At 40.7% G+C, this 13,564-nt stretch overlaps 2 pseudogenes; both read left to right on the forward strand.

The window, feature by feature from the left end:
- The first annotated feature begins 8,067 nt into the window (after nucleotides 1-8,067).
- On the forward strand, nucleotides 8,068-11,621 carry LOC144635455 (uncharacterized; annotated as a pseudogene).
- An 81-nt stretch (nucleotides 11,622-11,702) lies between these two features.
- Nucleotides 11,703-13,038, forward strand: LOC144634726 (uncharacterized; annotated as a pseudogene).
- The last annotated feature ends 526 nt before the right edge of the window (nucleotides 13,039-13,564 follow it).

Genomic DNA, 13,564 nt, shown 5'->3' on the forward strand with positions numbered 1-13,564 from the left:
TCAGGTTTGTCGTTCGTAATCTGTCTAAATCTTCCTCATTCGTAACCACCCTTGTTTATTTTCGGCTTGTTATTACTTCTCTGGTATTTTCCTAAAACCTTAAAAGGTATTCCTTAATTTGAAAGTAATTTGAACGTCAGAAAAATGACTTTAAAATAGTTCCGGGGGCCTGAAGGTTAGAAATGCATTGTAAAGGGGCTTAGAGGAGGGGATGGGGATGAGTTCATAGGCCCAAGAGAACACTGGTTCGTGTGGTGAATTAGTGCCTGACTGGGAGGGGGAGGGGGTGTTAGGTACTTCTGTCGTAGTTGTGTTTTCACTTGGCCGATTAACTAGCTGAACATTCTTTCTAGGTGTTTGTTTACAGACCGACATTAACTAGTTAAACGTCACAACTGTTTTCCCTGTGAAAATTTACAGCAAGGCGCCCAAAAGTGTGACCACGTTTAATTTATTCACATTCTTCCGTGCAGATTTAATCCAATCAGAAGTCAACTGGAACCTGTCCTTAGCTTCTAATTGGATGGTGGTTGCACGAAAGAATGTGAATTAATTAAAGGTGGTCACACTTTTGGGCGCCTTGCTGTAAGCCGCTAACTCAGAAGATTCAAATTACAAAAGTGCGCAACAGTCAGAGAATGCAGGAGACGCAGCGGTTTAAATGACTTCTCGTGCAATATTTACGCGAAGGAGAAGGACTCTCTTTTATAGGATGCAGTAAACGTCTCTACAAATGAGGAGTATGCGACGATATGCTATTGATCCAGCAGCAAAACAACATTGAACAATCCTCGCCGAAAGCGCAAGACACTCGCGCCGTGAAATAGAAAAGGTCTTGGCCGACAAACTGGAAAATGTAACGGAGCTGGTGGAATTGTAAATCGAAAGAAACGAGAAAAATTTTGAGCTCGTTTGCCGTTTAAAAAATTTTTTTTGCAAACTGAACCATGGGGAGAGCGTCTGGCAAATAATTTTTGGCAGATCATTTGGCAGGAATCTGTCACTGCACGCAATGCGATTGGCTGCGGTATTTGTCAGGACAAGTTAAACCATCTTGCAAGGTAGTATAACTCTGCATGAATTTCCTCTGTTTTTCCTTGTGAAAACAGTTTGCATTTTTAACTCGCTTGACTCTGGACAGTGTTTTCACTGTATTTCCGGACTTTTGCAACTTTATCTAGCTAAAATTGTCCTAGTGAAAACACAAATTGAGGTCATTGTGATAAACTGCGTTGTCATGGCAACGCCTAATGAGGTAAAAGATACCCTATTTTGGGTCTTTTGAGTCTAATTACTCAATACTGTAACCGACAAAAGGAACATTTTCGCATTTTTCTTTTTTTTTTTAAAAAAAAAAATTGGCAGGATTTCGAGCAATGCCATTTTTCATAAATTTAAAGTGGCTCTGAGCTCTACCAGCAGAATTTTTTTTTCAAAAAATAGTCAAATGTTCCTTCTCTGTTAGACCTTGAAGAAGGAAGGCCGTTCCTTCCGCTATATTGGAATTTAAAAACAGTACCAAACCGTTGAATCAGACTTATAGTTTTTCTTCATTGGTTATTTAGTTATAGCTGATTAGATCCTCTACAGTGAGAGGATCCGGTACTTCTATTTTGTCACGATGGTCCTTGCAAATGCTAGTTAGTTTTCAAATGGTTTGTTTTGTCCGTTAGACCAAAATATATCACAAACAAAAACGTTCACCGAGAAGTTCAAAATAAGGTATCTTTGACCATTTTCGCGGTTTCCATGGCAACAAGATTTGGCCTTGCAGTGATTTCATTGGGTTTATTGGGAAATCTTTACAAAGTTATTCTAAAAGTGTAACCTCAACGTTTTATGTTGCAGCTCTAAAAGAATACCAAAGGCGGGAATATCTTAACTCTAATGAGCCACCTTATTAGATACTACTCGTGGAAAGAACATGCAGTTTAAATCTGTCTCGTCCCCACGCGCCTATCGGCCCGTCGGTCAAGGCGGGAAAACAGGCAGCGCGGTAGTAGATGGTTAGGCAGTGAGTAGCAACTATATCCTACCTTGTTCTAAAAGCGCTTGAGTACATATGACCCAATAAACTGTTACCGGTATCCGGCATCCATTGTTCGTTCGTTCGTTCGTTCGTTTGTTTGTTCCAGGGGGAGGAAGAAAGTCGGCACTTTTCTTTGACGGCATAGCAGTGCCGGAAAACGTTGCAAGTCAATAGAGAGGTTAAGCATGACGTTAACGGCAGACGGCAAACGGCAAAGATAACTTCTGATTTTGAGTTCTTTTCTTCTAATCCGTAAATAAAGCACACAAAAATGGAATAATGTCTCCTACTATTCATTGCAAATACAAATAATTTCACTCTACTGTACACACAACTAAAGAGACACGGCAAAAGTTTCAGTTTTGCCGTTTGCCGTTTGCCGTTTGCCGTAAACGTCATGCTTAACCTCTCTAATGTCAATCAAGCGGTTGCTAAGAAAGACGTCACCCAAAGTTTTGTTTTTCTCAGAAATATTTAAATATCAGTGACTGCATGCGTGTGAAATGCGAATAGTGGCGGTTTTTGCGTTTGATGTTCCACGCTGCTGAGATGTTTTTTGCATTTTCAGTCGGATTTCTCACCTGATGTTTCACGTCACGGAGAATGTTGTGGCTAAAAAATAAAAAATAATGTGAATAAAAAGCGAAAAATTCGTCACGGTTGACATTTAACAACCAAAAAATGGTAAATCATTTCTGATCATGAATCATTGGAGTTATTTTAACTAGTATAATTCGCAAGCATTACTATTCTCAGTACCGGAAATAAAACAAGAATATTTCCATAACAATAGATATCCCACAATCCTTAGCGTTGTATATATTACCGCCTTTCTTTGTATTGTGTACATTTGTCAAACAACATCTCAGAGTAAAGACAGCGATATTTTGGCTCCGTTGTGCACGCGTCATTGCCTCCGCCGCTTATTCAGCACTCATACATGTGCGTCTAACCGAAGTTCGAAGAGAAAAGCTTTTGCAGAATGTGCCAGACTTTCCAGCCGCTGATTAATGCTCCACCCATAGAAAATCCTGGCGCTGCACACGTTGCTCCATTTCTTGAGGTAATTTGTCTTGCTTTCTTGAGTTGTTGTTCAGTCATTCGTTCCGGTTTTGTATTTCATGCATGGTTTTACATGTGCACTGAGATAGGCTTGGTGCTTGTGAGACAAGTGCGTGAGTGGTTCGGCCACCGCACAAGAGTTATGAAAATGGAAGAATATGTGCGTGAGTGGTTCGGCCACCGCACAAGAGTTATGAAAATGGAAGAATATGTGCGTGAGTGGTTCGGCCACCGCACAAGAGTTATGAAAATGGAAGAATATGTGCGTGAGTGGTTCGGCCACCGCACAAGAGTTATGAAAATGGAAGAATATGTGCGTGAGTGGTTCGGCCACCGCATAGGAGTTATGAAAATGGAAGAATATGTGCGTTAGTGGCTCGGCCACCGCACTGGAAATGACAAAATATGCGCGTGAGTGGAACTTCAGTTTTTAAAATGGAAGAATATCTGTGTGGACGGCTTTTACCGCACTACTGTTTTGTAAATTGAAGGATATATGCGTGAGGGATTTTGTAACTAGCATAATGTATTATATGCTCTTGGGCGAAAGTTTTTTCGCAAGGTCCTTTCAAATGTTTTATATGTGTATTAGTCGGTTCTTTCTGCCGCCAATGTCGAATGGTAATTTTGGTCGCTTCAATATTTAGATACACGTATGGCGTTGTTTTTAAAAGTCAACGTTTGTCTTTGCGTTTTCCGCTCCGGCGGTGTATTCTTAATTTGTAGCACCTCGAATTAGAAGCCTTTTGTGCCTTTTAGCCATTTGGGGCTGTACTTTGAATATATTTGCACGCCGATAACTGGCGTTTGTCAATGGCGACTGGATGTTTTTGTTTTTCTTTCTTTACATGGCCAGGCTAATTTGGGCGTTGAAGCGTTTTATAAAAAACTTTAAAAATTTAAAGGGAAAAGTAAGACCAATTCCGTGGGTCTAGCTTTACAGGCCGCAATGATCTCGCGTTGCAGCAACAGTTTTGCGCTTTTCGGGCTACTTTGTTTTTTGTCTCTCTTTTTATTTGTCGTTTTTTCTTTTGGTACCAGTTTAGGTTGAATGTGGCTTGAAACAGGGGTAAAACTCTCCTCCCGGTTTATCTGGGTCAGGCTGTCATTCCTCCTTTTCTGGTGGCCATAGTATCCGTGGTTTCTTCTTTCCTTCTTTACTTTTTTCTTTTTTTTTTTTTTTTTTCGGTGTGTTTCATTTCCTCCCATTTATTTTTTCTATTGTAGAGGAAGCGAAGGATGCTACCTCCTAGTTTGCTCATGTACTTTTGATCCGACACCATGCTTTCAAGTTTTGCATTCCAGGGTCTCCTATTGGGTAACCATGGATATGTGGCTACTTAATGGAGGAATGACAGCTCCCTGTTGCTCAGTTGCTACCTGTTGCTCGGTGCTTTTTATTAACAGTGCGAAAGCATTAGGCGTTTTACTCCAGCTTTTCCACGTTAACCTTTTTCTTTGGAGAATGGGAGAATAGACTGGATTTAGGCCGGTCTTCTTTGGAGTTATGACTGTTTAGCGGTCAAGCTGGTGGATTTGGGGACCATTTTCACCCTTCCATATCTCATTGTTATATTCATGTGTATTGTAGGTAGTGAGAATATTGTACTATTCTCAGTACCGGAAATAAAACAAGAATATTTCCATAACAATAGATATCCCACAATCCTTAGCGTTGTATATATTACCGCCTTTCTTTGTATTGTGTACATTTGTCAAACAACATCTCAGAGTAAAGACAGCGACCCACCCACCCACGCTCCTGGCCATGACGCGGTGCACTACCTTCAATGCATGTGAGTATAACGCTGTCCACTCCTGTGGACAGGGACCATTTTCACCCTTCCATATCTCATTGTTATATTCATGTGTATTGTAGGTAGTGAGAATATTGTACTATTGCCAGACTTGTTTGTTGTTTTGATGTCCGGCAAACTTCAAAGGAGGAAACAAAATGCAAATAGCTATTGTTTTTTGTGCACGGTCAAGACCAAAACATGCAAACTATTCTCACTAGGGAAAACACGCACAAAAGCCAAAATTTACCACGATGCGCTACCTAAACTTCCCAGCGTGACCCAGGGGAGTACATGGCATTCACACAGACCTCACCCTTCTATTTAAGAGCAGCCTGCTTGATAATTCAGCCAGTTTTAGTAAAGTTTAGATCTCGGTACCCTTGCTAGGAGATTTCGCTCCACCCTCCTTCCCGCAGCGATGGAACATATATTCTCTCATGGTCTGCCGACTCGCAAAGCATCGGGCCGATTCTCCCATATCTTAGTGCACCTGGGTCCATTTGGCTTTGTGTGTGAGAATATATTACTAAACAATGAACTTTGTCAAGCTATTCACTATGCCCTTAGCAACCATTCGATAGCTACTGCGCACAATCGGTTGCCCTGCATGCGCATCTTTCTCGCCCCCCCTTCCCTCTCCCCCCAATTTCGTTCGCTCGTTCAGACGAACGTTTTTTCATTCGTTAGCAAAGTCCCTCTTCATTCTTCAATAAAGAGCTACTCGTGAAAAGCACATGAGATATGTCCTACTTCCTAGCAGTAATTACATGGGCCGAAGTACAATAAGGACTAAAGGACCGGTCATTATTTATCGCCTGGGGGGAGCGGAGGATTTAGGGGGGGATCACATGGTTATCTGAAGAACTGAGGGGGGATCAGCCGTTATTAATAGGCGTAAAGGGGGGATCAGAACAAAAAAAAAAGAAATTTTAGGTGGCGGCGGGACCCAGGGGAGCACTCTGTAAATACTTTGGTAAGGGTGTGCTGCTGGGACTCTAAAACCCCAACCCTATTCAAGTCCACGTTTAGCTGTATTTTGTAACTCTATTCTAGCCTAGACACAAAACCCATACCCTATCCCAGACCAGCTATTTTGTAGAAACAGTATCACTATCGTAGTCCAACATACGCTAAAACAATATATGACAAAAGCAACATTTCAAAGTTTTATTCATGGATCGTCATAATAATATAAACCATGTCAATTTATCGCCTCCTTTTGACGTAAACCTGCTATTTTTATTTTTGTCGCTGTTTCTCTCTTATATTTAGGCACGATCTATTGAAATTAGATAGGTAATCAATTTTTGTGTATGTAGTATTCTAATGATAATAGCTCAAAATTGTTTCATAACGTTTCAATTTTTTTCAATAGAGAATCATAATGGAATGTTCAGCCACAAGAAAAATAAACATATATCAAAAAGTGTTTATTCTGGTAATAATGTGTGAAGTGTTCATTCTGGTGAAACTGATTCGCTATCCTGACCCCCTAACGCTTCTCTGGCAGACTCTTCCGCAGCCTTCTCTACTGGCTCTTGCACAGCCTCCTCGTCAGATTCATCGGAATCCTCGCCCGAGCTTGACCCTTTACCATCACCATTACCATTTCCTTCGTTCATACTGGCCACTACTACTTCCATGTTTCGTGCTAGTCTGTGTCAAAAACGCCTTTTTCCATCAGCCATAATATATAGAGGGTCCAGGTGGAGACGCCTAACAAATCTCCCGGTAAATTCTGCGTTGATGCTTGAGACGCTTGTAAAATTCCTATTGTTTACGAGTGAATCGAAAATCTCATCAGTTGCCTCTTTTGAGGTTAGTTTTTCTAGGAGCATATATGCTCGCTGATGTAGTCTTTTCTCCTTAGTTTTTTCACCTTTCTTTTGTTTTCTTTTTTTCTTCGCGATTGGCGATTGTTTCCCATGCGAGATGGAAACTTCCTCTCCAGGCTCATGAGGGTTGTTGTGAGCGTATTGGAGGCTTTCTGCAGCTCTACGTATATCGCCTTTACTCGCTCTTGAGCTTCCTGAAAATATTTGAGCTCATCACTAGCGAACGGCTTCGGGTTATGCTCTTCTGTAAATAGGTTCTTTCGCTTGTTGTCTATGAATGACAACAAATCGGCTGCTGAATTAAAGGCGTCATTTACAGTGGTCAAGCAGGACTCACACTTCGCGACATCATCACTGCCCTTACAGCCATCCACGCCTGAGATGAACTTGTTGATGTTTTGACACACTCCCCACTTCTCATTTTTCAGCAGGTTGGTTTCTTTATCGGACAGGGCTTTAATCTTTGTGTTTAACTGCCAACACATTTGCTGTTGCTTGAGGAGATACTGTTTGAAACCGGCTTGTTTACTTACAAAAGAAGATTCATAAATCTGCTGAACAATGCTATTATAAAATTTCAGCCTATCGGTATGTGGGTTGGGAAGGAGATATTTTTCCCATGGCTCCTTTTCTGGTGATGCTGATTCGTTCCTCAGGACTTGTAGCTGCCCGGAGCGTCCAAGTGACAAAATCGCCTGCTTGCGCTTCTTGGGACCACTGGCGGACGTAACACCTGCCGATCACATTAGAAATGTTTGTCACTACACAATCATAGTATAAAGTATTGTATAAAGTATTGCGTTACGATGCACCATGTTGCGTTACGTTTTTTAGATTGTTCATGGCTGGCTTGAAGTGAGGCACAAGCCATTTATTTAGAGGCCTTCAAAATAACCAGCTAATAAACTTTTTAAACTAAATACCTTCACTGCTTGCACCTCTTTGTTTTGATTCATCTTGTATCTGAGCGAAGAAACGCCTTAGACGGTGAGTTTGTATCTTCGTTAGTCTCAGATTAGTCCAATGTCTTTCTCAAGAGTTTCGTCATCAACGTCCAGGAAATGCTTGACCTTTGCAACACTAATTTGTTGAAAACTGTCTATGTAATTGGCCAAGTCAGCTTTTGTTAAAAGATAGTCAATTTCTCTATCCATTGAAAAGGCTTAATGAAAGCAAGTCAGCGCAGTTATAAAACGAGTTCTTTATCCACGTTTGATGGTATCGGCTTGCATGTCAAAGTTTTATATGTCACAACAATAAAGTTAATATGTCACAACAATAAAGCATTATTAAATATATATAGTTAGCGCGCTGCGGAGACTTCAGACATTGGAAAGCAAGGATGGAAGATATGACAGAAAAGCTTAGCAATCTGGACGACAAAGGCGATCGATTTGGACAGCATTTGGATTTAAGTGTTGGGAGAACCCAGAAACGATGCCATAACGAAAAGCGAAGTGAGCGAAGGGCGAGAACTGAGCGCCTTGTATCAGATATCTGCAGATATCGACAACAACCAGGTAAATGAATGATGTCTTAAATTTGTATTTGTAGAAATCTAAAGCTATTAATGTTGTCTGACGTTTCGAAGTTACTAAAACCACGATGAAGGAAAAAGTAACAGTTTCTTTGTAGTTCGAATATAAAGTAATGAGTGAAAACTGTATATTACACATGCAAGTGTATAAGTAATATCAACATTGAAACATCGAAATTTCGCGCGGACATTAATCATACTTAAAGAGATACTTTGTATTTGAAGACTGTAAATCTTGGTATCTGTGGTCACTATAATTTAGATAGGAGTGTTCCCATCTGAATGACCTCCTTATAATTTGCAGGTCAAAGGTAGATATGTTAAACTACGCTTACAATTATTAAACTTTACCGAAAACGGCAATGTGGCACTGCCATAAATAAAACCGGCGGATCGGTGTGCGTCAAATGCAGACTACAGTCCATCAGACTTCTCAGAACACCTTTAATATTACAGCGAAATTAACGCGATTTAAATTAACGCAAAGTGAAGGAAAAATACTTTCCTATAAAAGAAAGTAAATCAAAAGATGTGCTTAAATTTCAAACTTAAGAAAATTAACGCGACCTCACAAAGAAACGGAACTTGTAGAAACAATAGGAACAAATTTATTGTAACACACTGTCAACATGTTAACAAAATACTAAACTCAAACGATTTCGCTACTTCGAGCGTTCTTCGCAGCGCCAACGATACCGGTGGAACTCCACCCTGATAAAACAATGCTAAAAAATCCAACTTAATCATTGAGAATAAGGCGAGTCCGCGCCAGCGCTTCTCGCAGCTGGCGGTTTCGCCGCTCGCTACTAGATCTAGACCGCGTCGCACGCAGTCTAGTCTGCAGTTGTCGCGCACCTATATGCCTTCCTGATCTTTTCCAAAGATATTAGTCCGGCGGCTTAGCTCGAAATTTTAGTTGAATTGTGCACTTTTTGATACATGCATGAAACTTTGCACAATGAAAGTGGTCACCAACAGAAGTTTTTTCAGATATAGTGCCAAGCCCGAAAAACGCCTGTTTCCATGGAAACCGTAATTTATTAAAATCAATGAAACTTCGTGAAATATTTGTTTTTCCTGGTTTATAGACAAATACTATTATGTCAGGAAGTGATATCAAGTCGCACGTACAAAATTTAGAATGAAATGCTGTAATTTAGACTGTTCACAACCCTATATTTTCCTATTTTTCTTCTGTTAGCGAACGGTTCACCGATCGCGAGAGACCTGGACGCTAGCGCAAAACGAAAGACGCCAGGGAACAGAGGGCGGGGAACGAAAAAATCTTTTCCCATGCAATAATTTCCTAGTAAATTATTGGTATCAAACAGATGGTAAAAAATGACAATTGTAAGGCTAATTTAAAGCATTCACATCTGTATTTATGAATAAAAATCTACAATAAAAGGTTTATAAAAGTACAAGAAGAAGTACTTCGTGGGGGAGGGGCCTCTCGGCTGAAAATTACATTGCTGTTTACTAGCTGAAAATAGGAAATTGGCGTTGGCACTATATCAAGAATTGATTAGTATACGAATGCTTGTAATCCTGCAAAGTTTGGTGCTTGTATCAAATATCGCACAATTCAGGAGCTAAGCCGCCGGACTATATGTAAAATAAACGAAATTTTATCTGGGTGAATCGTTAATATTCATTTCTCAAGCCCATAGTTTCAGTAAAAATATTTAAGAGGTGTAAATAACTGTGAATTTTTCGATCTAAGACGTAATTACCTTTTAACTACTTCAGGGAAAAAAGAAGATGGTGATTGTAAAATCGCAACAAAGCTGAGAGCAATTTCAGAGGAAAGAAAGCACAAATTTTAAGGTCTGCTCTATGTCTTAGATCAACTCTCCCTTCCGGTGCAAGATGCCAATGCTAAAACACGAATTAAGTCTTCAATCTCCTTTCAAGAAGCACTGGAGTACTTTCTCGCGTTTCAACCTCTTCACTCTGGGGCACCGACAAAATATCAGAGAGATGCCTTTTGCGAATCTTTACTTATCAATCTCATTCGCATAAGTGAGGGTTTCGAGTATATCGCACTCCGTCCTGACATAGTCGATTTAGAGTTGTTGCTTTTGGATATTTTTAGTGCATGTGGTACCAAAAGTGGAAATAGTGCTCTTGTTCTTGATAAGGAAACCGTGCAAGGTATAGTTTCTACTATGGACTCAGAATGGGATAAAATTTGTCTTAGAGTTATTTTGCGATCCATATACTCTAGAGAAGAAATGATAGTCGTAGGCTTCGATCCTGACAATCTTCCGTCTATGACGGAGAGAGTTAAATTCGTAGTTGAAGAGGTAAAAAATGCTAATGAGGCAGCAGCCGACCTTGTTAGGTTGCGCTTAAATTCCAAGAAGGAAAAGCTAGAGAAGGAGATGAAAGAGAAGGAAAACCTATATCAAAAGAAAACAAGTATCTGATCATCCAAAACGTTACAAGAAATCCAAAGCGAAGTACAAAAACTCAAGGAAAAAGTTAAAGACACGGAGGGGCTTCTTCACTGCGACCCCACCGATAGAAATTTTCAGAGAAAACGCCAAATGCTGAAGCGCCAAGCTTCAAGCCTTATCGAATGTAATCGACTAAAGAGGCGAAAGTTGTCAAACCAAGGTCCGAAGCTCCAGCTAGATGAGGAAGATGAAGAATTTATTGCAAAGGCAATTGAGGATAAATCATCTTATCATGGTAGACGGCATGATACGCTTCTCTATACCGGCCAGAGGGTGAAGAAAAAAAACCTTCTTTCAATAGCCAACTACCGACTAGCTCAACGTGGGAAGAAATTAATTAAATCCGCTACAACAGTGTACAACAGGGCTAGACCGAGAAACAAAATAAGTCTCCAAGCAAAGCGCCATTGTGGAAAAGGCCTTTTTTGTTGGAAAAAGCCACCAAAAGGCGAAGAGAACACAAACGAAAACACTCACTACCAGCGAGAACACGTCAAAAACATAAAAAGACGATTCTGGGGTGCCTGAAATTCCAGCGCGAGAAAGTTTTGCTTCATGAGAAGCACCGATGATAAGGCCTACCTTAGACCAGGTACATCTGAAGGTTTTGACAAAGCCAGAAATCTTAGGATCTTGACAATATCAGATCACTCTAAAGTAAGGAAGTTGCCAAAGTACGACTGGCCTGAGAAAATGGTATATGTGACTCCGGGTTCTAACCGCGTTTTCACGAAGTCTAGTGTAATGAATGATAGTAAAGAGAAGCTGATAACTGAGGAGGATCGGCATTATGTATTTGTCCGGCCCAAGGCAATAGTGGGATCGTCAGGCACTGTATGGGCCAGCGAAACGCTCCGTTTGCGATATGAGGATCCATTAGCTTTTGAGGTTGACGAACTGACACCCGGCAGTCCACAGTACTCACTGGAATTTCGTAAATGCTGCGCGCGACCACACGATGACCTCTTTCTTTATTATGATATGACAGAGTCAGATGACCTAGACAAAATAACCGGAGAAACAAAAAGTAACTGTAAATTCTTCACTTATGAAAAAGAGAGAGCGAAACACTTGAAATTAAGGATTGATAATTTGCTGCAGTTTTGCGAGGACACAGAAATGTCAGAGCACAACAGGGCTCTGTTTGCTAGTCAGATAATACCAGTCACGAAACGCATTTTAGATGCCGTTGATGATTTGTTTAAAGAAGAAGTTGATTCCATGGAAAACGATGCAAGAAAGGACAGGATTTTGAAGGTAACTACTTCATGTAAACATGGGCTTGAAGTTCTTGGAGATCTCTGCCTTCCACCTGTAAAGCCACGATGGGCTGACCTTACAGATGCTGGTCCGGGCGTTGGGGTTTCAAACTACGAAGTAAGATTTCGAGACGCTGAGTTAGCAAGGATTCACAATTCCGATTACCGAGTGCGATGTCATCGTTCGAGGGGCGACAGCGGGCAAGGTGAAGCCGAAAGGACAAACTCGGCAATTTCTGATGCTCTTGTGGATGGCGCAACTCTAGAATGGGAAAAATATAGGAGGTTTGAGGATCTTTCAGAAGAGGAAATCAAACAAATGTCTCTCCAGTCGTACGAAGAGTACGAAAAGAAACGAATGGAGAAAAATGCCTGGTGGGTCGGACCAGAAACGGAGAGAATTCCGCAACCTGTGCCAGACCAAAACAATCCTGGACATTTCATAGATGTCTATCAAACGAAATCGACAGGCAGGACACCAGATGACTATCTCCCGAGAAAATGTCTTAAAGACCTGTATGATAAACATTTTGACAGTATTATAAACGATCGAGATACCATCAAGAGCTTCTGCACAAAATATATTGTCGATGAGAAGCATGTTATTACATATGTTAATCATCTGAAGGATATTTATATCAGAAAGGATATAAGAACAAGAGCAGCTGAGGAGCGAAGGAAGCAAGAGGGCCGAACGAACGTATAAGGACTTTCAATGGGACACCCTCATTGAGGGTGGCAAAGTGGAAAAGTTGCGAGTAAGAGAACTTGACTTGTATCTTAACAAGCATGGTTTGACTACTGTCGGTCGGAAGCTTGACAAAGTGAAGGCTATTCGATGTCACTATTACCGATACAACAAAGAGGCTGTAATTGCAGAAGAACTGTCGAGTGATGAAGATGAAGTGGAATCGGAGGATGAAGAGTTCGAAAATGAGGAGGTAGAGAGCGACAATGACTTTGTTTTCGCGGATTTGGATGAACAGAGTAGCCCTTCCACGACAATTCAGTTCATATCTGATAAGCAAATAACTGCAGTTGTTGTTCAGGGTCCGTGAGACGTAAGTACCATTATAGATATCACTTGCATATTAAATTATGGGGTAAGGGGAAGGGTAGGGGAGAAGGTGGTGTTAGTTTCGTCCTTTTTATCATTCTATTTTTAATGGGTGGGATAGATTTTATATACTTTTAATAGCATATACTTTAGTGTGTTTTAACTTTAAGTCCTACGTTTTATACATGAGCCTCTGGCTCGGACATTGAGGGAGACCTCGTCCCACGTATTGTATATTTTATTGAAACCCCCCCCCCCCCCCCCCAGGCGATAAATAATGACCGGTCCCTAAATTTACACTTTCACAAAATTCACGAGATTCTAATTTGCCCTGGTTGCAAGGGTTTTGCAAGCTACGTTTTGGATCTTCTTTGGTCAAAGCAGCTTGTTATTTTTTCATTGAAGCAAAACCGCATGTTACATGTATCTAACCAGTCAACTTGGTAACAAACTGAAATTTTTCTAGGCGAGTAAACTTCTTGGTAAGCTAAAGCCACGACTCGTACTGAATTACTTGTTTGTCAAAA

Source organism: Oculina patagonica, chromosome 13 (genome assembly GCF_052425735.1).
Source record: "Oculina patagonica isolate OP01 chromosome 13, crgOcupat, whole genome shotgun sequence".
Classification (NCBI taxonomy): Eukaryota; Metazoa; Cnidaria; class Anthozoa; order Scleractinia; family Oculinidae; genus Oculina; species Oculina patagonica.